Source organism: Dama dama, chromosome 4 (assembly GCF_033118175.1).
Source record: "Dama dama isolate Ldn47 chromosome 4, ASM3311817v1, whole genome shotgun sequence".
NCBI lineage: Eukaryota > Metazoa > Chordata > Mammalia > Artiodactyla > Cervidae > Dama > Dama dama.
In genome coordinates, this window is record NC_083684.1 from 45,170,911 (window position 1) to 45,196,132 (window position 25,222).

Here is a 25,222-nt window from a genome sequence, read left to right on the forward strand (position 1 = left end):
GTGAGGTTTCTGTTGCTTGCGTGCCTTGGCTGTTGTAAACAGCCCCGTAGAGAACGTTGGGATGCGTGTGTGTCCTGGGGGGGTGCTTTTCCTAGGGTCTGGGCCCCAGAGGCAGGCTGCAGCATCCTAGGCTGCTTTTTGTTTTTAAAGGAGCCTGCATGCACTTGTCCCTAGTGGCTGTTGTCGAGTGCATCCCCCGCTGAAGCCTAGGAGCGCTCCCTGGTCTCCTGGCCTTCTGCAGTACTTATTGTTTGCACATTTCCTGCGAACTGCTACTCACCAGAGCTCCTTGTAGTTCTGGTGTGCCTTCCTCTTTCATTTGGGCCGCCTGGGATTTTCACAGGAGCGGGATTTGGATTTCCTTCCTGTTTTTTTAAATGCGAGCGAAAGTTTGCCATTTGAAATCGGCTCCTGAAGGTCAGCCTTCTTCTGAATTCTGTTTCCGCTGCCTCCCGCGTGTCATTTCTCCAGCAAAGGGATCATTCAGAGCAGAGCAGCTCTGGTGGATACGAAACGCCCACGGGTCCTGGGTTTGGGGCTGTTGTTTCCCAAGACGGCCACAAGGGGGCAGCACTTACTCGTGCCCCGCTCTGCGTGCCGGGGAAACCTGGGCCCTGGCAAACGCTGTTCCTGGGCCGGAGATGGCTGTGGAAAGGGCAGAACAGACACAGCGGGCCGAGCGTCATTCCTTCTGCCCCTTACCCTTCTCCCTCCAGACCTATCCTATCCCCTGCCAAAGTCTTATGCTGAGGCAGCTGTCCTAGGCAGGTGGAGCCTCTCTAGAGAGAGAGGCTGGAAGTAGGAACCCTCTGAGCAAAAGAGGGGACGATAGGGTGACTGTTCAAACCTCTTCCAACAGAGTCCACCATTTTCTAGGTGCAGGAGGCTTGCTTTATGTGTAGCGGGACCACGTGAATTTTAAGGTGGTCCATCTATTGGGTCAGGCAGTCACGGTATCATTGCGGTCCATGGCTGGCACCACCTTTCCAGCTCCCTCATGAAGACCTCAGCTTGACCCGGAAGTCAAGCCGAGTACGGCCCAGGGGTGAGCGAGCACAGGGGTCGGAGACCTGAGGAGAACGCCGCAGATGCTGGGTTTGGGGTTTTTCTTCTCGAGTAAATTTTATTTTCTGTTGGAGTCAGTCCTTAATTTAAACCAGAGTCTGCCCTGAATGTGGTACTCATTTTGGCCTGACTCTGGTCCACACTCAGGCCTACCTGTGGTCCACACAAGCCTGCCTCTGGTCCACTGAGGCCTATGGCCTGAATCTATACACAGGCGGCCTGATGTGGTCTACAGCGAGGCCTGACTCTGTCCACACTGAGGGCTGACTGTGGCACTCAGTCCTGACTCTGTTCCACTTTGAGACCTGACTCTAGCCCACGCTGAGGCCTGACTGTGGTCCACACTCAGGCCTGCCGGTGTTCCACAGTAAGGTCTGGCTCTTGTCCACACTACGGACTGCCTCTGGTCCACAGTAGGCCTGACTCTTGTCCCCATCACGGCCTGACTCTGATCCACACTAAGGACTGCCTCTGGTCCACACTCAGGCCTGCTTTTCTTCCACACTCAGGCCTGCCTCTGGTACTCACATATTCCTGACCCTTGTACTCACTTAGGCCTGACTCTGGTATTCACTAAGATCTGACTCTGGCCAACACTAAGGCCTGACTCTAGTCCACACCATGGCCGGCCTCTGGTACTCACATATTCCTGACCCTTGTACTCACTTAGGCCTGACTCTGGTCCATACTAACGCCTTACTAAGGTCCACACTAAGGCCTGACTCTGGGCCTGACTTATTCTTGACCCTGGTACTCACTCAGGCCTGACTGTGGCCACACTAAGGCCTGATTCTCGTCTTGGGTCTTACTCTGGTCCACGTCAAGGCCTGACTGGTGGTAACAAAGGCCGGTCTCATCGTAACACAGGTCTAACTGGTCCTCACAAAGGAAGGCCCTAGTCTGTTCCTCACTCAGCCTCTGAGTCAGTCTTCGCTACGGCCTATGCATCTTAAATCAACTCTACTCAAAATAAGTTAAAATCACTGGTGGGCTGCAGGTAAGTGAAAAACCATCACAAAACTTCAAAGCTATTATCCACCAATGAATAGTAAATTTAAAAAATAAACATAGGACTATATACAGTGTCATCTATTTAGCTTCCATGCCTAGGGAGAGATCTGGAGAAAGCTAGTATTTTTCTGAAGAGCGCTGCACCTCAACGACATTGGCAGCACTAGGAACAATAACCAAGACAGCTAAGCAACCTACGTTACGAGGAGAGATGACGGTAAAGAAGATGCAGTTCAGATACACAATGCCGTGTTATTCTACTGTAAAATAGGATCAAATAATGCCTTTTCCAGCCACAGCAACTGAAAAACATGCTCACGATCTTGGAGAGACAGCAGTGAGCGGTCCTGAAGAGAAATCTTAGCTCCCTGCTCAGGAATTGAACCTGGGTAGCCTGGATGAACACCAGGACTCCCAATCATGAGACTACCAGTGGCCAGAGGCTAGGAGCAAGGTGACCCTGCGTTGTTCCCCCGTTTGAAACCAAGACTGTTTTAAGGAGGCAAGAGGTGTAAATACATATATAAAGCCCATTATTACGGACACAGCACAATTTGTGGTGGGGCGCACAGAAGCCCAGTCTAAGACGGAAGCAGGACAGGTACGCAGCCGAGGGAAGTCTGGCCTCCCGAGGAGGAGGTGAGGTAAGTCCCTCACACAGGGCAGTCCTTCCACACCTTTGCTTACCTTTCACCAATCATCTCGTTTCTTTCTTCACACACACCTGACTCGTCTAGGACCCTGCCCAAGATGTGGGCACTTTTTGCTAAGATTGACCGCAGAGTAGAAGCCTGTGGATGTATGTCCACACTTACCGTGGGGTGGGACCCTCTCCCTTTGTGGCCTCCAAGGAGCCTTCCCGCGCTTGTGCAGACAGGGAAGTCTTCCTTGACCTCAGGCGTAGGCACCTGATCTCTTTATTCCAGCAGAGCTCAGCCTCTGCCATTAGCTTGAGTGTCTGGGTGAAAACAAAGCTTCAATTTCACTCCACTTGACAAACACCAGCTGTCCAGCCCAGAGGCCCCTCTATCTCCCACCTCAAATCCCTCTGAGAGACATGAACCCCAAAAATCTTTACTGGGAGGCTGAAGGGTGAAGGTCTATGTTCTGTAGTTTCTTCAAGCTGGCATGGGGCTCACAGACCCTACCTAGCTGGGGTCATGGAGCCCTCACCCTGTCTCATTTAGGGGCCTCAGAGGGACTTCTGTTGTTACTCCTGAAGGATCTGTTCTGAGGACTCGCTGGAATCTCTGCATCACCATCATCTTAATGTGAAACTGTAGTAATGTGAAAGAGACAAATTTAACACATAGATTTAAAAAGGCAGGAGCCAAAGATCAGTAAAAGAATTATTTTGACCAGGGGCCCAAGCAGGAGTAAGAACCAGGTTGTGTTTTTTAGAAATTTCAGTCCTGGTCCAGCTATAGAGTCAGTGCTTGTGCTACCCTGTCCAAAGGAATGGAACCTTTTGTTGTGGCCTCACATATTTTTGGAATCATTTTTATTAGCCCAGAGTGACTGATGTAGGTGTGACAGGCCACTCAACTTCAGTAGTTGGATAAGTGACAACCTGAACATTAACATACAAAATTGATCTCATTTATTTCCAGGAGAATAAGCTTGAATCCCAGTTTACACCTGGCATTTCAAGGAGACGTGCAGGCTTGTAGCCAGTTGTCTAGTTTTATCTAAGTTGGTTTTAACCTTTGACGTATTATTAATACTTAAACCAAAGCATCTTCCCCTTGGTCCTTTAATGCAAATCTTTTGTCACCTTCGAGATCTATATTTGTTCTATTTTTTCCCCATTTATAAACAACCAACTGTAGAACAGAATTATTATCATTATTTTTTTTACAACAAAAACATCTCCAGTCTTTATATCTTCTCTCGCTGACAACACACATCTTACTTGCTTTATGCACCAAAATCTTTTCCTTGTCACTTTAGTAGCTTTGATTCCATATTGTAATTTTTAACCTTTAAAAAACCTTAACTCCTAGTGAAAACCAAGAAGAAAGCAATTGTGAACTTTTTATCATATTGGCATTCTCTAATTAGCAAACTCAGGAACATATTTTAGAATCTCTAAAACATGTATTTTTCCGAAGTTTAATTTCTTTTCTCAATGTAATACAAGGCATGTGTCTAATAAGCCCAAACATCTTTGGTTTTTTCTTGTATTTAGAATTATGTGATTTGTAAGTACTTACTTTTCTTTAAATCAGTTAAATAGAGCTCACTTATAAATTAACCTCAGCAATATTATCCAAAAACAAAGACACACACCGAGGCATACATAAATCAAGACAGACAGCGATCTCATAGTTTTCCGCTTAATATTTATTATAAAATGTCTCTTGCCCCTTTTCTTTTCCTTGGCTTGCTTTTCAACAAATTTACCCAAGGCTGAAGTCTCAGGTTAGTGGGCTGTGTATCTCCCAGTCAAGATAAAAACTTCAGGCTTTTTTCTTGGTATATTTTTGTTTTCTCAGGGTCAGAGTTCTGAAAAGAAAAGTCTTTCAACAAGCCAGCTTTTCTTAATCACACAGCTTTTCCTAATTGCAAAAGGAACCAGTTTTGCAATTTAAAAAAGGTTTCATTTTAACCCATTTTCTCTGGAATCTAAAGAATATCATGCCATCTAGTGTCAAAAAAATGTCACCTCTCCTTTCTGTAGTCCTAGTTTCATAGCTAACATACAGACCAAACATGCTCAGATTGGCCCTAATAACAGCAGCAGACTGGCTGATAAAGCGTTGTCCCAGCAGGGACTTTCCCTCTGGGAGCCGGGGTCTTAGTTTGATCAGAAGGGTCTGAAGGAATAAGGGAACATGCAGGAATAGGGGAAGCTTGGTTCTTTTCCCACTTTCTTCTCTCACTGCTATATATCAAATAGATAATCAAAAAGGACCTACTGAATAGCACAGGAAGTCAATTGAACACACTGTGATAATCTATATGGGAAAAAAAACAAAAAAGAATAGACATATGTCTGTACATAACTGAATCAAGTTCCTATACACCAAAAACAAACACGACATCAGAAATCAGGTCTACTCTGATAGAAAATAAAAAATTCCCAAAAAAAAAAAAAAAAAAAAAAAAGAGCATGAAGAAATGCTGCCACCTTGTGGGCACTTTTGGTAATAACAACTGAAAAGCCTGGGCTGATAGGCACTTGATATTCACCAGGTCTGTGAAGGCTTCCCTCCAGGCTCAGCTGGTAAAGAATCCGCCTGTGATGTGGGACACCTGGGTTCGGTCCCTGGGTTGGGAAGATCCCATGGAGAAGGGAACAGATACCCACTCCAGAATTCTGGCCTGGAGAATTCCATGGACTATATAGTCCATGGGGTCGCAAAGAGTTGGACACGACTGAACAACTTTCACTTCACTGTGAGGACATAAGGAAAAAACACCTGCCCTCAACAAATATCCTCAGCTTCGATGATGGCTCAGCTCGTAAAGAATCCACCTGCAATGCGGGAGACCTGGGTTTGATCCCTGGGTTTGGAAGATCCCGTGGAGAAGGGAACGGCTACCCACTCCAGAATTCTGGCCTGGAGAATTCCATGGACTGTATAGTCCATAGGGTGGCAAAGAGTTGGACACGACTGAGTGACTTTCAGTTTTCACTTCCATTCAATAAATGTCCTCAGGTAGGTCCTGGAAAGAGTATTCAAAACGGGGCAGATAGTCAAGAAGCCCACCTTGACTTGAGAGGTATGTTTTACTCACACTCTTTAAAAATAATCACATGAAAAGATTTTATATCTCTAAATCTTATAGAAATGCATATCAAAACTGCAAACTACCTCAGATTGGCCTCTGGCAAAAAGTCTACAAACAATAAATGCTGGAGACGATGTGGAGAAAGGGGAGCCCTCCTACACTGATGCTGGCAAGGTAAATTGTTAACAGCCAGGAAGGAGGACAGGTGGAGGTTCCTTAAACAAGTGGAAAGAGAATGACATTAGGACACTCCCTAAACCCACGCAGAAAAACATATTCCAAATCAATTAAAGATCTAAATGAAGGACAGATACTATAAACTTCTTGAGAAAAATACAGGCAGAGCATGCTTTGATATAAATCACAGCCAGTTTGTTTTGGATTCATTCTTAGAATAATGAAAAACAAAGCTAAACAAGGACCTCATTAACCTTAAAAGTATTTGAGCAGCAGGGTAAACCATAAATGAAAGAAAAAGACAGCTCTCAGAATGGGGGGGAAAAGTGTTTAGAAATGGAGATATCCACAACAGGCAAACACCTCGTGCAGCTAAATATCAAAAAACAAACAACCCAACAGAAAAATGGGCCAAGGATCTAATGGACGTTTCTCCAGAGAAGGCAGCCAGGTGGCCACAAGCACCTGAAAAGGTGCTCAGCATCGCTAATCATTAGAGAAATGCAAATCAGAAGTTCAGTGACGAATCACTTCAAGCCAGTCAGCATGGCCATCTCAAAAATTCGACAATAAATGCTGGAGGGGGTGTGGAGAGAAGGGAACCCTCCTACACTCAGGGAACATTCCTGAGTGCGAATGTAAATCAGTACATCCACTCTGGAGAACAGTATGGAGGGTCTTTGAAACACTCAACAAAAAAGTACCAAGTGACCCAGCCATCTCACACCTGGGTGTGGATCCTCAGAAAACCAAAGTTTCAAAAGATACTGCATGCCAACAATCATGGCAACACTAGGTACAATAGCCAAGATACAAAAGAAACCTAAGTGTAGAAGGACAGGTGAATGGATGAAGAAGATGGGGCACGCATACACAAGGCAGTATCACCCCCATAAAAAGGATGAAAGAATGCCACTTCCAGCCACAGAGAAGAACTAGAGATGATCACTAACTGAGACAAAGACAAGTATCACATGTTGTCACTTCTAGGTGGAAGCCAAACATGGATACAATGAACTTCTTTACAAAACAGATTAAACAGCTTTACAGACTTAGTAAAGAAACCCATGGTTACCAAAAATGAAAGGTGTCGGGGCAGGGACAAATTAGCAGATTGAGAATAACATATACACACTACTATTTACAAAATAATCCACAAGGACCCACTGTGGAGCACAAGGAACCCTACTCAACAATCTTTAACAACCTACTGGGGGCAGGAGGAGAAGGGGATGACAGAGGATGAGATGGCTGGATGGCATCACTGACTCAACAGACATGAGTTTGAGTAAGCTCCAGGAGTTGGTGATGGGCAGGGAGGCCTGGTGTGCTGCGATTCATGGGGTCGAAAAGAGTCAGACACGACTGAGCGACTGAACTGACTGAACTGATGAGAAATGAACTGGAAAAGAACGTATACACATCTACATACAAATTAATTAAGTTGTTATACACATAAGAGAAAAGTGGGCTTCCCAGATGGTGCTCATGGTTAAGAACCCACCAGTGAAAGCAGGCAGACATAAGAGTCGTGGGTTCAATCCCTGTGGTCAGAAGATCCCCTGGGGGAGGGCCTGGCAACCCACTCCAGGATTCTTGCCTGGAGAATCACACAGACCAAGAAGCCCAGTCAGTTATGGTCCATCAGGTCCCAGAGTCAGATACAGACACTGAAGCTACTTAGCACACAAATAAAAACCCCAAAGCAAATGCAAATCACCTACACACTGGGATTCAAAACAGACAGACAGACAAAAGGACTGCTGCCTCTCTTCCCCTCAGGCCTTAGGTACCTGGTCTGGTGTCACATCCCTGGAGCCTGAGCAGGCTTGGGTCCCCAGGCTGGACTGTGGTGGGGCTGAGGGAGCTGGGGAGGGTGTCCAGGCAATGTGGCCCCTGCCACCCTCCATGGACCTGGACTTCCTGTTCCCCTCTGCACGAGGCCACACTCTCCAGACCCAGGGGGGCCCTCCTGCAGCAAAGCCGAGCCTAGTGCCCCCAGAGGATGGTGGGGTCTCTGGCCTGGAAGAGCTTTGCAAAGTCCCCTGGGCTAGATGTCTCCTGCTGGTGGGGTTCCCACCTCCAGCCTCCTTCCTTAGGGTCGCCCACTTGAGGAGGACAGCACCCTCAGCAGAGTGGTGCGGCAATCGTTGGGATGTGTCCAGGGGATGAAGACTAAGGGGGAAGAAGTAAAGTAACACAAGCCTTGGGTGTTTCCATTCCAGTTGACAGCCAAGGAACTGGACTTGCCCCAAGGCTCTGGTTGCCCAGGTAGCTGAGTTGAGCATGAAGAAATGCTGTCGCCTTGTGGCCATTCCTTGTAACAACCACCTGAAAACCTGGGCTGATGGGCTCTTAATATTCACAAAGCCGTCAGGGCTGGAAATGACACCTGCCCTCAAGAAATGCCCCGGGACAAATCACAGAAAAAGAATTCAAAACAGGGCTAACTTGAAGTCAATTTCAAGAGGTTAATTGTACTCACAGTATAAGGTTAAAAGCTCAAGGAAAGATATTCAACATCAATAATTATTAAAGAAATGCAAATTAAAACTAGGCTCAGAATGGCCATCCTCAAGAGATCCCCAAAGGTTAAATGCTGCTGAGGGTGAGGGGAACAGGGAACCATCTTACACTGTGGGCAGGGTTGCAAATGGGTGGGTGCAGCCACGAAGAAAATATCTGGAGTCTCCTTAAAACACAAAATAGAGAGTTACCACATTTTTGGGCAACCCCATTCTTTGCTTTGGCCTGGAAAAAAATCCTGTTCAAAGAGAACACGTGCACCACTATTTTCAGGGCAGCACTACTCACAATAGCCAAGACATAACATTAACCAAAATATCCATCCATAGATAAATAGATAAACTGGCCCATCTGTACACTAGAATAGTCATTAATAAAAAAAAAAAAATAATAATAAGGAAAAATGCCATGCGCAGCAGCATGAATGGACCGAGCAATTATCTTACTAAGTGAGGTTAGAGACAGAGAGACAAATATCCTAAAAGATTCCTTACAGGTGGAAGCCAGAAATTCATGCAAATGAAATAATTTGCAAATAGAAACAGACCCAGAGTTAAAAAAACCAACTCATGATTATTTATTTTAAAAAGCTGTGGGGAGTTCACTAAGAGGGATTAAAAGGTACACATTACTACATATCAAATAGTTAATCTAAAAGGACCAACTGAACAGCACAGGAAGTCGATGGAACAAACTGAGATAACCTTCATGAGAAAAGACCCCAGAAAAGAACAGAAATATGTCTATATCTGCTTGAAAAAATGTCATTATACGTCTATATCTGCTTGTAAAAAATGCCCATTTAGATATTTGGCTTATTTTTCTTGTGTTTCATTTTTAATTGAGCTGCATGTGCTCTTCGCTTGTTTTACAGATGAATTACTTGTTGATATATTTGCTTGCAAACTTATTTTTTCCATTCTGAGGCTCTGAGGATTGTCCTTTTGTTTATGCTTTATCTTGCATAAGTTAATGCAAATACAACCTAAGCAAATACAACCTCAGAAATCAACTCTATTAGAAAACAAAAATTAAAATACAAAAAAAAAAAAAAAAAAAGTAGAGCAAGAAGAAATGCTGCTGCTTTGTGGCTGCTTTTGGTAACAACAATTTAAAAAAATGTGCTGACAGGCACTTATTCACCAGGCCTGTGGAAAGTAAGGAAAAAACACCTGCTCTCAACAAATGTCCTGGGGTGGGTCCTGGGAGAAGATTCAAAACCGGGCAGTCAGGAGGCCAATATCAAGAGGTCAGTTTTACTCTCACTGTTTTAAAAAACAATCACATGAAAAGATTTCAACATCGTGAAATCTTAGAGAAATGCAAATTAAAACACAGCGAGGTATCACCTACACTGGTCAGAATGGCCTTTGTCAAAAAGTCTACAAGCAATAAATACTGGAGAGGATGTGGAGAAAAGGGAGCCCTCCTACACTGATGCTGGCAAGGTAAATTGTTAACAGCCAGGATGGAGGACAGGGTGGAGGCTCCTTAAAAGAGAATGAAATTATGTCACTCCATAACTGTTTAAAGAAAAATAATTCCAAATTATTTTGGAGGGAGGATTATGCCCTACCTCTAAATGGAGGTAGGAAATGCCCTACCTCTAGAGGAAAACATAGGAAGAACAAGCCTTGACATAAATTGCAACAAGTTCTTTTTGGATCCACCTCTTAGAATAATAAAAAATAGAAAAACAAAACAAAACCTCAATAAAAGGACCTCATTAACCTTAAAAGCACTTGCACAGCAAGGGAAAGCATAAACAAAAGGACAACCCTCAGAGCCTCAGAATGGAAAAAATAAGTTTGCAAGCAAATATATCAACAAGTAATTCATCTGCAAAATAAGCAAACAGCACCTGCGACTCGATAAAAAATAAAATACAACAGAAAAATGGGCCAAAGATCTAAATGGACATTTTTTCAAAGAATGCATTCAGATACCTTAAAGCACATGAAAAGATGCTCAGCATCACTAATGATTGGAGAAATGCAAATCAAAACAACGAGGTATTCACTCACATCGTTGAAAATGACCATCTTCCAAAAGATCTACAAAGATTATACTCTGCCCAGAGCGTGGGGAACAGGGAATCCTCCTACACCATGGGCAGGGACGTAAATGGGTAGGTGGAGAAAGAAAACAGTAAGGAGATTCCTTAAAACAGTAAACATAGACTTACCACCCCCTCTGGCAAGCCCACTTAGATCCACAGAGAAAATAGAAATTTTAAATGATATGTGAGTGCACCTGCCGTGTCCAGCACAGCAGGTGAGAAAGGCCTGAAACGGGGGTGAGCGCATCATGAAAAGACAGACACATGTAATTTGGCAGCAGGGCGTCGGGGGCCCTCCTGCTCTGCATGGCAGGAAGACAGAACGGCTCCTTTCAGCCCACAGTCTTATTGGCAGAAGTCACATGAGATCATTAGGGGATAGCTATGCTGGGGAGTTTGGTCAGCACACCATAAAGAGGGAGGAAAGTTAAGGCCCTGCTGTTGATCAGCGACATCTTGTTTTGTTTCCATGGGGACGGACGCAGGAGAGGGCAGTGAAGAGGAGCAGAGGCCACGTCCCTCCCTAGAATGTCCATTTGACATGTTTACCAGGACAATCACGAGGGCACAGTCTGCCGCACCCTCGCGTCGTGGGGCAGGTTCTGGTCTCTGCTCCACCAGGCTGCAACATGCGCCTCATTTCAGGGCGGCACTGTTCACAATATCCAAGACAGAACAGAAACCAAAACGTCCGTCAACAGAGAAATGAAGAGTAATCGGTCCATCTAGACACGGGAATACATTCAGCCATCAACAAGAAGGAAAAAGTGGGGTAGCATGGGTGGACTGAGAGATTTAAGGTCCTGAGTCAAGTCGGCGAGAGAGGGAAAGAGAAATATCATATCACTTACAAGTGGAATCTATAAGTTCATTCAAATAAACTGATTTGTAAACAGAAAGAGACTCATAGACTTAGAAAACTAACTTATGATTATTAAAGTCAAAAGGTAGGAGAAGGAAGACACTAAAAGGTTGGGATTAACATATACACACTACTTACTATCAGATAGAATATCCAAAAGGACCTACTGTTAGCACAGAGAAGTCTACTGAACACACTGTAATAACCTATGTGGGAAAAGATCCTGAAGAAGAATAGATAATCTGTGTATAACTGAATCAAGTTCCTGTTCACTGAAAACAAACACAACATGAGAAATCAAATGTACTTCAACAGAAAAAAAAAAAAAGGACTGCGGGGAAATGCTGCTGCCTTGTGGCCCCGTTTTGTAACAACAACTGAAAAACCTGTGGTGATGGGTATTTACTCTTCCCCAGGCCTGAGGGGATGGATGTAAGGAAAAAACACCTGACCTCAACAAAAGTCCTCGGGTAGGTCTGGGGGAAAAAATTCAAAACAGGGCAGACAGTCGACAGGCCAATCTCCAGAGGTCAGTTTTTACTCACGTTTTTTTTTTAATTACATGGAAACCTTTCAACATGGAGTCATTTTAAAGAAATGAGAATCAAAACTAGAACTAAGTATGAGCTCACACTGGTCAGAATGGCTTTTGTTAAAAATTCTACAAATAGTAAATGGTAAAGAGATTTTTGAGAAAAAGAAATTCTCCTACGCTGATGCTGGCAATGTAAATTATTAACAGCCAGAACAGAGAACAGGATAGAAGTTCCTTAAATGAGGGAAAAGTGAACAAAACTATGTCCCTACCTAACCTCGCACAGAAAAGAAATTCCAAATATATTAAAGAGCCAAATGGAGGGATGGATACTCTAACTTCTTGAGAAAAATACGGGCAGAACAGGTTTTGAAATCACAGCAAACTTCTTGGTTTCACTCTTAGAAAATTGAAAAATAAACAAAACTCAACAAAAGTAACCTCATTAACCTCAAAAGCTTTTGCACAGCAAGAGAAACTCTAAATGAAAGAAAAAGACAACCCTCAAATGGGGGGAAATGGTTATGATCAAATTTAGAAACAATTTATTCATCTCCAAACCCGCAAATAGTTCATTCAGCCCAATATCAAAAAGCAAACTCTAGGCCAAAGATCTTGGAGAAGGAAATGGCAACCCACTCCAGTGTTCTTGCCTGGAGAATCCCAGGGATGGCAGAGTCTGGTGGGCTGCCGTCTATGGGATCGCACAGAGTCAGACACGACTGAAGCGACTTAGCAGCAGCAGCAGCATCAGGCCAAAGATCTAAATAGACATTTGTCTTAAGAAGGCATCCAGATGGCAATAAAGCTCATGAAAAGATGCTCAGCATCACTGTTAGAGAAATGTGACAAATCAAAACTACGAGATATCAACTCACACCCCTCAGAATGGCCATCCTCCAAAAGATCTACAAAGATTAAATGCTGCCCAGGGCATGGGGAACAGGGAATTCTACAGTCCACAGAATTCTCCAGGCCAGAATACTGGAGTAGGTATCCATTCCCTTCTCCAGGGGATCTTCCCAACCCAGGGATCGAACCCAGGTCTCCCGCATTGCAGGTGGATTCTTTACCAGCCGAGTCACCAAGGAAGCCCCCTACACTGTGGGTGGGGAGGTAAGTGAGTGTGTGCAGCCAGGAAGGAAAAGAGTATGGAGATTCCTTAAAATACTAAATATAGAGTCACCACAAGATCCAGCAAGCCCACGCCTTGCCTTAGATCTGTATAAAATAATAATTTAAAATGATACAACCCTATTTTCAAGGCAGCACTGTTGACAATATTTAATAGAGAGCATCAACCAAAATGTCCACCAATAGAAAAATGAAGAATAACTGGTCCATCTACATATTGGAATACACTCGGCCATCAAAAAGAGCAAAAAAAAATGCCATTGTCATCAGCATGGAGAGACCTAGATTTATCATACTGAGTGAAGTCAGTCAGAGAGAGAAAGAGAAATACGAAATCACAGGTGGAATCTATAAATTCATACAATTTAACCAATTTATAAACAGAAACAGACTCACAGGCTTATAAAACCAATTTATGATTATTAAAATAAAAGGTAGGGGAATGGAGACGTTAAGAGGTTGGGAGATTAACAGATACACACTATTATCAAAGATAGTCTGCAAGGACCTATTGAACAGCACAGGGAAGTCTACTGAGCACGCTGAGAGGACCTCTATGGGAAAAGACCTTGAAAAAGAACAGATATAGGTCTGTGTATAACCGAATCAAGTTCCTGTAAACCTAAAACAGAGCAACAGAAATCAACTCTACTTCAAAGTGGAAAAAAACAACACCTAAATTATTTAAAAAAAAAAAAAAAAAAAAGCGTGAAGCATGAAGAAATGCTGCCTTCTTGTGGCCACTTTTGGTAACTACAACTGAACACACCTCTTACCTGGGCACCTCATATTCACCAGGCAGAGGGACAGAAGGAAAAAACAACTGCTCTCAACAAACATCCTTGGGTAGGTCCTGGGAGAAGATTCAAAGCAGGGCAGATGGTCAAGAGGCCACTCTGGAGGGGTCAAAAAAATTTTTTTTTCCACTAAAAAAATTAATGGAAAAGCTTCACCTCCTGACATTTTAGAGAAATGCAGATCAAAATTATAATGAGGTATCACCTCTCACCGACCGGATTGGCCTTTCTTTAAAAGTCTACCAACAGTAAATCCTGGAGAGGCTGTGGAGAAAAGGGAACCCTCATACACTGATGCTAGCAACATAAAATGTGGACAGCCACCGTGGAGTACGAGGCGGAAGCTCCTCAAACCAGGGAAAAAGGAATGAAATCATGACAACTCCCTAACCCCGTACAGAAAAATGAACTCGAAATCAATTAAAAATCTAAATGGTGAGATGATTACTGTAAACCTCTTGAGGGAAAATATACATAGAATACGCTTTGATACAAATCACAACAAGTTCTTTTTGGATCCACCACTTAATGAAAAATAAAGCAAAAGTCAACAACAGGCACCTCATGGACTGTAAAAGCATCTGCACAGCAGGGGAAACCCTAAAGGAAAAGAAAAGTCAACCCTCAGAATGGGAAAAAAAAATGTTAGCAAGCTAAGACCCACAGGGACTTCATCTCCAAAACATGCAAACTGCTCAGGCAGTTCAATATCAAAACACCAAACAGCCCTACAGAAAAATGGGCCAAATATCTAAACATACACTGCTCCAAAGAAGGCATGAAAAAGGCCGTTAAGAACAGTAAAAGATGCTCAGCATCACTAATTATTAAAGAAATGCAAATCAACACGACAACAAGGTATCAGCTCCCACCCCTCAGAATGTCCATCTTCCAAAAGATCTACAAAGATTAAACTCTGCCGTGGGCGAGGAGAACGGGGAATCCTCCTGCACTGTGGATGGGGATGTAAATGGATGGGTTCAGCCACAAAGGAACGTGATATGTAAGTTTCTTAAAACATTAAATACAGATTAGCCACATGATCCGGCAAGCCCACTCCTTGTCTTAACCTGGAGAAAATCATTATTTTAAATGATACATGCACCTCTTTTTTTCTGGGCAGCACTATTGACAATAGCCAAGACAGAATGTCAACCAAAATGTTCATCAATAGAGAAATGAAGTCACTGATCCATCTAGACTGGAATATACTCAGGCATCAAAAAGAAGGAAAACTGCCATTGTCAGCAGCATCAATGGATCAAGAGATTCATCATACACAGTGAAGTCAGTCAGAGAGGGAAAGAAAAATATCATATCACTTACAGGTGGAATCTATAAGTTCATGTGAATGAATGAATTTATAAACAGAAACAGACTCATGAAGAAAACCAACTTATGATTATTTTTAAAAAAGCAGGGGAAGGGAGACATTAAGAGTTTGGGATTAACATATGCACACAAGAAGTCCCAAAGAACCTACAGGATACCACGGGGAAGTCTACTAAACATCCTGAAATAAGCTATATGGGAAAAGACCCAGAAATACATCTACAGTTATTTCTATAGAATAGACACACATCTATGTATAACTGAATCAAGTTGCTAAAGTAGACCTAAAACAAACACAAGAACGGAAATCAACTGTATGCCAACAGAATACAAACATTAAATTTGTCCAAAAAAAAAAAAAAAAAACAATGGCGCATGAAGAAAATGCTGCCACCTTGTGGCCGCTTTTGCTAATTACAACGGAAAAACCTGTGCTGGTGGGCATTTATTAATAATATTCCCCAGGTAAGGGGAAAAGAAAGGCAATGCCAAAGAATGTTCAAATTACCACACAATTGCACTCATCTCACACGCTAGCAAAGTAATGCTCAAAATCCTCCAAGCTAGACTTCAACAGTACATGAACTGAGAACTTCCAGATGTTCAAGCTGCATTTAGAACAGACAGAGGAACCAGAGATCAAATTGCCAACATCCGTTGGATCATAGAAAAAGCAAGAGAATTCCAAAAACATCTACTTCTTATTCACTGACTACACCAAAGCCTTTGACTGTGTGGATCAAAACAAACTGTGGGAAATTCTTCGAGAGATGGGACTACCAGACCACCTTACCTGCCACCTGAGAAACCTGTATGCAGGTCAAGAAGCAATAGTTAGAACTGGACATGGAACAATGGACTGGTTATAAACTGGGAAAGGAGTACATCAAGGCTGTATATTGTCACTCTGCTTATTTAACTTATATGCAGAGTACCTATGCGAAATGCCAGGCTGGATGAAGCACAGGCAGTAATCAAGATTGCTGGAAGAAATATCAATAACCTCAGATATGCAGATGCCACCGCCCTTATGGCAGAAAGCAAAGAGGAATTGAAGATCCTCTTGATGAAAGTGCAAGAGGAGAGTGAAAAACCTGGCTTAAAACTCAACATACAAAAAACTAAGATCATGGCATCCAGTCCCATCACTTCATAGCAAATAGACGGGGAAACAATGGAAACAGTGACAGACTTTACTTTCTTGGGCTCCAAAATCACTGCAGATGGTGACTGCAGCCATGAAATTAAAAGACACTTGCTCCTTGGAAGAAAAGCTATGACCAACCTAGACAGTGTATTAAAAAGCAGAGACATTACTTGGCCAGCAAAGGTCCATCTTAATCAAAGCGATGACATAAGTCGCAGGAAATTCTTTTTGGATCAACTGTTACAATAAGGAAAAATAAAAGAAAACTCAAAAGGGACCTCGTTCACCTCAAAAGCTTTTGCACAGCATGGAAAACACTCAGCCGAGGAAAAAAAGAACCCTCATGACGAAGAAAAAATACTTGCCACCGAATTTCAAAACAAGGACTCCATCTCCAAAATATGCAAACAATTCATGCAATTCAATATCAAAAGCCAATCAACCCAACAGAAAACAGGCTAGAGATCTAAACAGACATTATTTGTTCAAAGAAGGCATCCACGTGGCCAAAAGGCACATGAGAAGATGTTCAGCATCACTCTTAGAGAAACACCGATCGAGACTGCAACAGGGCATCAGCTTACTCACTCAGAATGACCATCCTCCCAAAGGTCTACAAAGATTAAACTGCTGCCCAGGGCAAGGGGAACAAGGAACCCTCCTACACTGTGGGTGCGGATGCAAGTGGGTGGGTACAGCCACAAAGGGAAACACTACGGAGATTGCCTCAAACTCTATAATATAGAGTTACCACCTGATTCAGCCAGCCCACTCTTGCCTTAGATCCCAAGAAAATCATAATTTAAAATGATACTTGCACCCCTATTTTCAGGGCAGCACTACTGAAAACATCCAATCAGAGTATCAACCTATTTTAGCTGAAAATGACACCTAAAAGTTGAAGAATCAAAAATCTCTATCTCCAGACCAAGCACTCCATGTGGTTTGGTTTTTCAAATGTAACTGGTTCCTTAGGCCTCCCTGCTGATTCAGACGGTAAAGAATCTGCCTGCAGTACAGGAGACCTGGGTTTGATCCCTTGATTGGGAAGATCCCCTGGAGAAGGAAATGACAGCCCACTCCAGTATTCTTGCCTGGAGAATTCCATGGACAGAGGAGCCTGGCAGGCTACATACAGTCCATGAGGTCTCAAATATTCGGACATGACTGACAGACTAACACTTTCACTTTCTTAGACTCTCAGAATTTTTTCTTTAAGGAGTCCCCCAAGCCTAATTCACTCCACCTAAAACTCAAATCAGCTTTGATTCTTCTGTCATCTTCATTTCAATAGGTAAACATTGCTTTTAGCAGGTTAATGTGGAAATTATCTATAACTCCCCTTAGCCCCTACCACCAAACACAACCAATTACTTTCCAAGGCTTATAGATTACAGCCCCATATATGTCTCAAATCAATCATCTTTTCCTGTTTAATCTATCCCTTCATTTCTATTCTGAACATTAGAAAAAAATTAATATGGTACAGGTCCTGTCTTTGAAGGTCTGATTTTCATAGCAGGAGAAATAATTATTTCATTCTTTCTCCATACACCTTCCATAGGTGCCATATCTACTTTTACTGAGTTGATTATTAATTCAATATTGGGATTCTCTGATGGCCCACTGGTAAAGAATCTGCCTGCTGACGCAGGAGACTCGGATTAGATCCCTGGGTCAAGAAGACCCCCTGGAAGAGAGTATGGCAACCCACTCCAGTATTCTTGCCTGGGAAATTCCATAGATAGAAGAGCCTGGCGGGCTACAAGTCCATGGGGTCACAAAGAGTCAGACACGATTTGGCGACTAAAACAACAATTAATTCAATAACCAGACAAAGAGGGCATTGCTACTGTAATTTAGGGGGTGGAAGGCAGGAGTGATAATCAACATCTTATAGTACAAACCTGACCACAAACATCTATCTAGTCTCAAATGTCAGCAGTGCTGACACTGAGAAACACTGACTGAGGTCCCACAGTTAACAACTGATCACCTGTGCATAACAAGTTTCTGAACCTGTCCTCCAATCCTCTTCCCAGAGCAGGAATACGCAGTACCAAAGGTTTTTTTTTTTTTTTTGCCAGTGAGAATGCTATGGTCTGAATGAACCAGAATGTCTAGAAGTTAAGCAAGGGGCTTTGCAGAAAGACTGCCTCTGTTGGCTAGGACTCTAAAGCCCTAAGAACAGTGCCTGATGGAGATTTCTCAACAGGGAAGCCAGATTAAAGCAGTCAATCCTAAAAGAAATCAGCCCTGAATATTCATTGGAAGGACTGATGATGAAGCTGAAGCACCAATACTTTGGCCACCTGATGCTAAGAGCTGGTTCACTGAAGAAGACTCTGATGCTGGGAAAGAATGACGGCAGGAGAAGCGGACAACAGAGGATGAAATGGTTGGATGGCATCACCAACTCAATGGACATGAATTTGAGCAAACTCAGGGAGATAGTGAAGGTCAGGGAAGCCTGGCATGCTGCAGTCCACAGGATCTCAAAGATTCGGACATGACTCAGCAACTGAACGACAGGGTCAGGGTTTGGCTTTCTCAGCACGAGTCAGGGTAGAACCTCAGCCCTCACCCTGGATGCAGACTTGGAACTTTCACTGGCCCTGATGCCCAGTTCAAACCTGCAGTCAGTCCACACGCAATATAAACGTCCCTAGAAAGACTTTCATTGGCAGGGATGGCAGGCTAATCTCAGACAGATCTATGGTTTGGAAATCTTTCCCCAGGGCACAAGGTAGGACTTCTGGGGGTTGTGAAAAGATTCTTTTTTCTACTGCTGTCGTTCTTGAAAAATATTCACATTAACTTACTAAGCTATCTATCTGTGGGAAACTCAGAAGTAATATATTCTTTTCCAGGTATCCATGGCTTTGAAGCTCCAATACTTCGGCCACCTATGCTAAGAGCTGATTCACTGGAAAAGACCCTGATGCTGGGAAAGATTGAAGGCAGGAGGAGAAGGGGACGACAGAGGATGAGATGGTTGGATGGCATCACTGACTAAATGGATATGAGTTTGAGCAGGCTCCAGGAGATGGTGATGGACAGGGAAGCCTGGTGTGCTGGAGTTCATGGGGTCTCAAAGAGTCAGACACGACTGAGTGACTGAACTGAACTGAATTTGATATGTTAAGACATTAAAATTAATTTTACCTGTTTCCTTTTTTTTTTTTTCCAAATGTGGCTACTCAAAGATGTTAAATTATCTTTCTGGCTTGCTTAATATTTCCATCAGACAGGGCGCTCAGGGCTGGTACACTGGGATGACCCTGAGGGATGGGATGGGGAGGGAGGTTCAGGATGGGGACACATGTACACCCGTGGCGGATTCATGTGACGGTATGGCAAAAACCACCACAATATTGTAAAGTAATTAGCCTCCAATTTAAATAAATAAATAAATAAATATGAAAAAAATTTCCATCAGGCAGACTCTAAGGACGTTTTTTAAGTTTTTAAATTTTTATTTTATATTGGAGTATAGTTGATTTATAATGCTCTGTTTCAGGTATATAGCAAAATGATTCAGTTATACATATAAATATAACTGTTCTTTTCCCATATAGGTTATTACAGAATATTGAGTAGAGTTCCTTGTGCTATAGAGTAGGTTCTTATTGATTATCTACTTTATATATAGGCAGGCTGTAAGGGTTTTTTTTTTTTCTTTATTATTTATTTACTTATTTTTCTATTTTTGGCCACAAAATAGAAAAGCAGGACCTCAGTTCCCCAACCAGGGATCAAACTCACGCCTGCTACAGTGGAAGTGTGGAGTCCCAGCCACTGAACCTCCGAGGAAGCCCCAGGCTCTCAGGTTTGACCGGGGTGTTCTATGCCTGAGAATGGGCAGAGGGACAAGATGATTATAGAGACATACAGGTCAAAGAAATGAGAAGCCAAGTTATAGAAAAGATCATCCGTGTACAACTAGTGGGAAGCTGCTGTGTAACAGAAGAAGCCCAGCCTGGTGCCCTGTGATGACCCAGAAGGGACGGGTGCGAGGGAGGCTCAGGAGGGTGGGGACACATGCATGCTTACAGCTGATTCACGATGCCTTACGGTAGAAACCAATGCAACATTGTAAAGCAATTATCCTCCATTTAAAAAGAAAAAAGAAAAATCATCCATGTAGACACCAAAGCCATCCAAAATGACAGGAATAAACGTTGGTGGGAGAGAAACAAGCCATGTACTTAAAATATTTAAGGGATGAGAGGCATCCAGGAGAAATATCAGGTGGTATTGTCCAAAGCGGGGGTTCCCTGGTGGCTCAGATGGTAAAGAATCCGCCTGCCAATGCAGGAGACCTGGATTTGATTTCTGGGTTGGGAAGATCCCCTGGAGAAGGGAATGGCAACCCACTCCAGTATTCTTGCCTGCAGAATCCCATGGACAGAGGAGCCTGGCGGGTACAGTCCATGGGGTTGCAAAGAGCTGGATACAACTGAGTGACTAAACAACAAACAAGAATAATCTAAAGGGTATCTGTGCCCGCCAACATCCAGTCATCCCCCTCCTGCATACAGTAAGCATCCAACAGGGAATAACTCACCTCAGATGCTGCATATGCTGCAAACCGGATTCTCCAAGGCCTCACCCAAAAGTGAGATCATCTCTAGGGAATGGGGCACACAGTCCAGGCTCAGGGACATCAGATTCTGGTTATGAACAATAGACTTGAACACGTCTTCAAACCAGGTACCCACCGAGACACAGGTCAACCTGCAGAAAGATAAAACCGCGGGAGGGTTACAGCCTCGGTCCCACACAGAGTATGTGCCTCTTCTCCATGTCATTCTTCCTGCCTTCCCTCTTCAGGCCAAAACAGATTCTCAGTGTTTATCACATGCTGCTCTCCATCTCAGACTCCCAGCCAGGTCGGGGGATGTCTGTTAATTTCAAAGTCAGGTTGTCCAAGGACCTACGGTAGAACACAGGGAACTCTGTTCAATATTATGCATCACCCTAACTGGGAAAAAGAATTTGAAAAGGAATAGATACGTATCTCTTGGACAGCAAGGAGATCAAATCAGTTAATCCTAAAGGAAATCAACCCTGAATATTCATTGGAAGGATGGATGCTGAAGCCTGAAGCTGCAATACTTTGGTCACCTGATGGAAAGAGCTGACTCATTGGAAAAGACCCTGATGCTTGGAAACATTAAGGGCAGGAGGAGAAGGGGACGACAGAGGATGAGATGGTTGGATAGCATCACTGATTCAATGGACATGAACTTGGGCAAACTCAGGGAGATGGTGAGGGACAGCAAAGCCTGGTGTGCTGGAGTCCATGGGGTTGCAAAGAGTCAGACATGACTGAGTGACTGAACACCCACAGAGGAAAAGAACTTCTCTGCTGATCATCTCAACTTCAGATAACCATCTGTAACATAAGCTACGTATGAAGAATATTCTATTCGATCTATACCAGGTTCTGGCAGGAAGCCTTTCAAATATGGGGAGATGGGGACTTCCCTGGTGGCCCAGTGGCTAAGACACTGCACTCCCAGTGCACAGGGCCCAGGTTCAATCCCCAGTCAGGGAACTAGAAACCACATGCCATAAGTAAGAGCTCGCATGCCACAACTAAGAGTTGGTGCAGATAGATGCGTGCGTGCTCAGTCACTTACTCATGTCCGACTCTTTGTGACCCATGGACGAGAGCCCACAAGGCTCCTCTGTCCATAGGATTTCCCAGGCAAGAATTCTGGAGTGGATTGCCATTTCCTTCTCCAGGGGATCTTCCCAACCCAGAGGTGGAACCCACATCTTCCTGCCTTGGCAGGATTCCTTACCTCTGAGTCACCTGGAAAACCCAGAAATGGAGGGGGCTGACTATTATTCCCGGGGGAACATCTGAGGTGGGGTAGACGCCTTCCCAGATGTCCCCATGTGTCCACTGTAACAGCATCACTTTACAATCATCATCTTGCCAGCGGCCTTCTCTCCCACCAGGAACACATTCCAGTCCTTTACGTTAATATCGTTCCTAGGATTATACACAGCGTTAAGTATGCTGAGACTGTTGACTATCATTTCTTGGTAGAACTTATTGTGAACTTTTTCGAAAAGGCATTTTTCCCACTGGGGGAGGATTTTTTTCTTGAGGAGGACTTCATAGGTTTCTTTGATACCTAAGTCAAAGAGCACAGGGCAGAAGAAATATAGAACACAGACTAAAAATTCAATGTACAAATATTATATATATTTATGTCCTGTCTTTGGCACCGGGTCATACTGCCCAACCCAGTGTCAGATGGACTGAAGCCCTCCTCCTGGCTTCTATGGGCAAAGTGTGGAGGCCTCCTTCACAGTCATTGATGCTCCAAAAGCAAAGTTTCAGAGACAGGGGCTACTCTTCATGCAGCACATGGGCTTCTTGCTGTGGTGGCTTCTCTCGTTGCTGAGCACAGGCTCGGTTCCAGGCGCACGGGCTTCAGCAGCTGTAGCGCGCGGGCTTGGGAGGCGTGGCTCATGGGCCCTAGAGAGCACAGGCTTCAATAGTTGAAGCTCATGGGCTTAGTTGCTCCATAGCATGTGGAATCTTCCCCAGATCAGGGATAGAACCTGTGTCCCCTGCTCTGGCAAGTGGATTCTTATCCACTGTCCCACCAGGCAAGTCCTATAATAGTATTTTAAAGGCTGCATCTTTCAATTCAAACATCTGGGCCATCTATGGTTCTGGTAGTGGCCATTCTTTTCTCTTGATTATGGTCAGAGTTCCTGCATGTCCTATATACTGTGTTGTTGTTGTTTTACATCTTAAGCTGTATAGTGTATATTAAAGAACAGAAGAGAAGACAGAAGACCATCTTGTCCCCTACTTCCCACAGGGCTTTGAGACTCAATACAAAACCAGGTCTCTTCACTTTCTAGTCCATCCCAATTCGTTTGGGGTGATTTTATATCAGCTCCTTCTCCCTCCCAGTTCCCCACATTTTGAACTAGACTGGACACACACATATGTAAACACACAGCTCTTCAGCCAGGAGCCAACAACAACTTCCCCAAAGTTAAGCACAGGTGAGGAGAAATAGGAGCTTTATGCACACATGCCCCATGAAGCCGGCAGTGGTTTCCCTATAAATCCTTCAAGGGCCTCAAGAATTACCCCACACATCCACCAAAGGAGAGCTCTTAGGACCCCAAAGAGCCTCCTGTGCGTTCAGATGTTGTTGTTTAGTTGCTCAATTGTGTCTCTTTTGTGATCCTATGGACTGTAGCCCACCAGGTTCTTCTGTCCATGGGGTTTCCCAGGCAAGAATACTGGAGTGGGTTGCCATTTCCTTCTCCATGGGATCTTCCTGTCCCAGAGACCAAACCTGGGTCTCCAGCATTGTCGGTGGAAATCTTTACCACTGAGCACCAGGGAATCCCGTGTAGATACTGCATCATGAAAACCAAAACCAAGCACTTCCCAGTGGGTTCAGCGCAGAGTGAAATTTCTTCAGGGAACTGGGCAAATGTATTAGAGTTGCATTTTAGACCTGTGGGATCAAGGTAGGTAGCCTTGAAGCGTGACATCTGGATGTTGACTGAGTGACCTGGCTTTCAGACACTGCAATTTGACCACACGACATGTGTTATAGTCCTTGCTATTCAAAAACCTAAATGGTTGATCTGAAATTGACTTAGAGCACAGTACTTCCTCTTGACCAGAGGGACTGACATGGCACCTTCCTTCACACATCAGTTCTTTGCTTCTTGTAGCTAAAACACCCAATTACCCAGCAGGAGAGGGTTTGCCTGAAAGAAACGTCCAGTGCCAGCGCTGGTACCTTGCTGCCTAGTCTCTTCACTCCGTCAGAGTGGGCAGAGTGGCACCAGTAAGCCTAAAGAATGACTGCTGCTGCCACTGTGTCCAGGTCACCCCCAACACCACCACCATCCCCAGCTCCTCTTGTCCACATACCGCATCTGGACCAGCTTACAGACCAAAGGCAAAGCAGGGCCAGGGAAGTTCACAACGCTGAGCCGGGGGGGACTGTTTCAGCTTTGCAGGGATGAAGATGATGACAGCTCTCATTTCTCAAACCGTGCTATCTACGCCAGGCCATTTGAACACGGGCATCATCTATCTCACTGGGGGCCAAAGGAACCCTAGGAAGCAGGTACTGCTGTCAACCCATTGCAGACAAGGCCTTCCTGTTGTAGCAAAGCAGCATGGACAGGCCTTATCCCTCTTTGACCATTTAAAGGAAACAGAAGGAAAATTTACAAACATATGTATAAATGTGTATATACATATGTGTATCTATGTATATACACCTATATAAATATGCACAATACGTAAAATAACATGCTGACTTGTTTGAACTTGGAGGATTACAACTTTCATTGAAATTAAAGCTTTCCGTGCTCTCACTGCGGGTGTGCTGCTATTTCTTCAGGATCATTGCCTCTCCATACATTTAAAGGAATGGCAGAAAATCTACTAGTAACGGCGTCTTTAAAAGTGTCCTCCTCAAAAGTGGAGGAAAAGGAATGCAGGAAAAAATATTTTTCCACTGTATTGTCAGAGGCTGCTAGATAAATGATTTCTATGGATTTAGTTGTGTTTATTTATAATGAGGGTTCTAATTTTCATAGATATGCACTTATTTAATAGCTTAATCTTTCTGACTTTACGTATGGAATTTTCCTTGAGTACTCAATCTAATAGCCTGAATGTCTTAAAGCAGCAATCAAAAGAAACTTGTACAAATAAAGCAAAATGTTAATTGTATAATCTAAGAGCATAAGGGTGTTCACTACAGACTTCTTTCCATTTTTCTGTATATTTGAAGTTCTTTACAATAAGTTGTCAGGGGCAGGGGGAAGTCATCTG

At 43.7% G+C, this 25,222-nt stretch overlaps 1 long non-coding RNA gene across 2 annotated transcripts; it reads right to left on the reverse strand.

Annotated features, from left to right (window-relative positions):
• Positions 1 to 4,416: 4,416 nt before the first annotated feature.
• On the reverse strand, positions 4,417 to 22,509 carry LOC133054171 (uncharacterized). Of its 2 annotated transcripts, none has more exons than XR_009692381.1 (4): positions 22,191 to 22,509; positions 20,948 to 21,117; positions 20,146 to 20,231; positions 4,417 to 4,581 (listed from the first exon to the last, which is right to left on the reverse strand). It is a non-coding gene; the product is annotated as an uncharacterized LOC133054171 (long non-coding RNA). The 2 variants fall into 2 exon arrangements; XR_009692382.1 differs by having other exon boundaries at positions 20,948 to 21,316.
• Between the last annotated feature and the right edge of the window lie 2,713 nt (positions 22,510 to 25,222).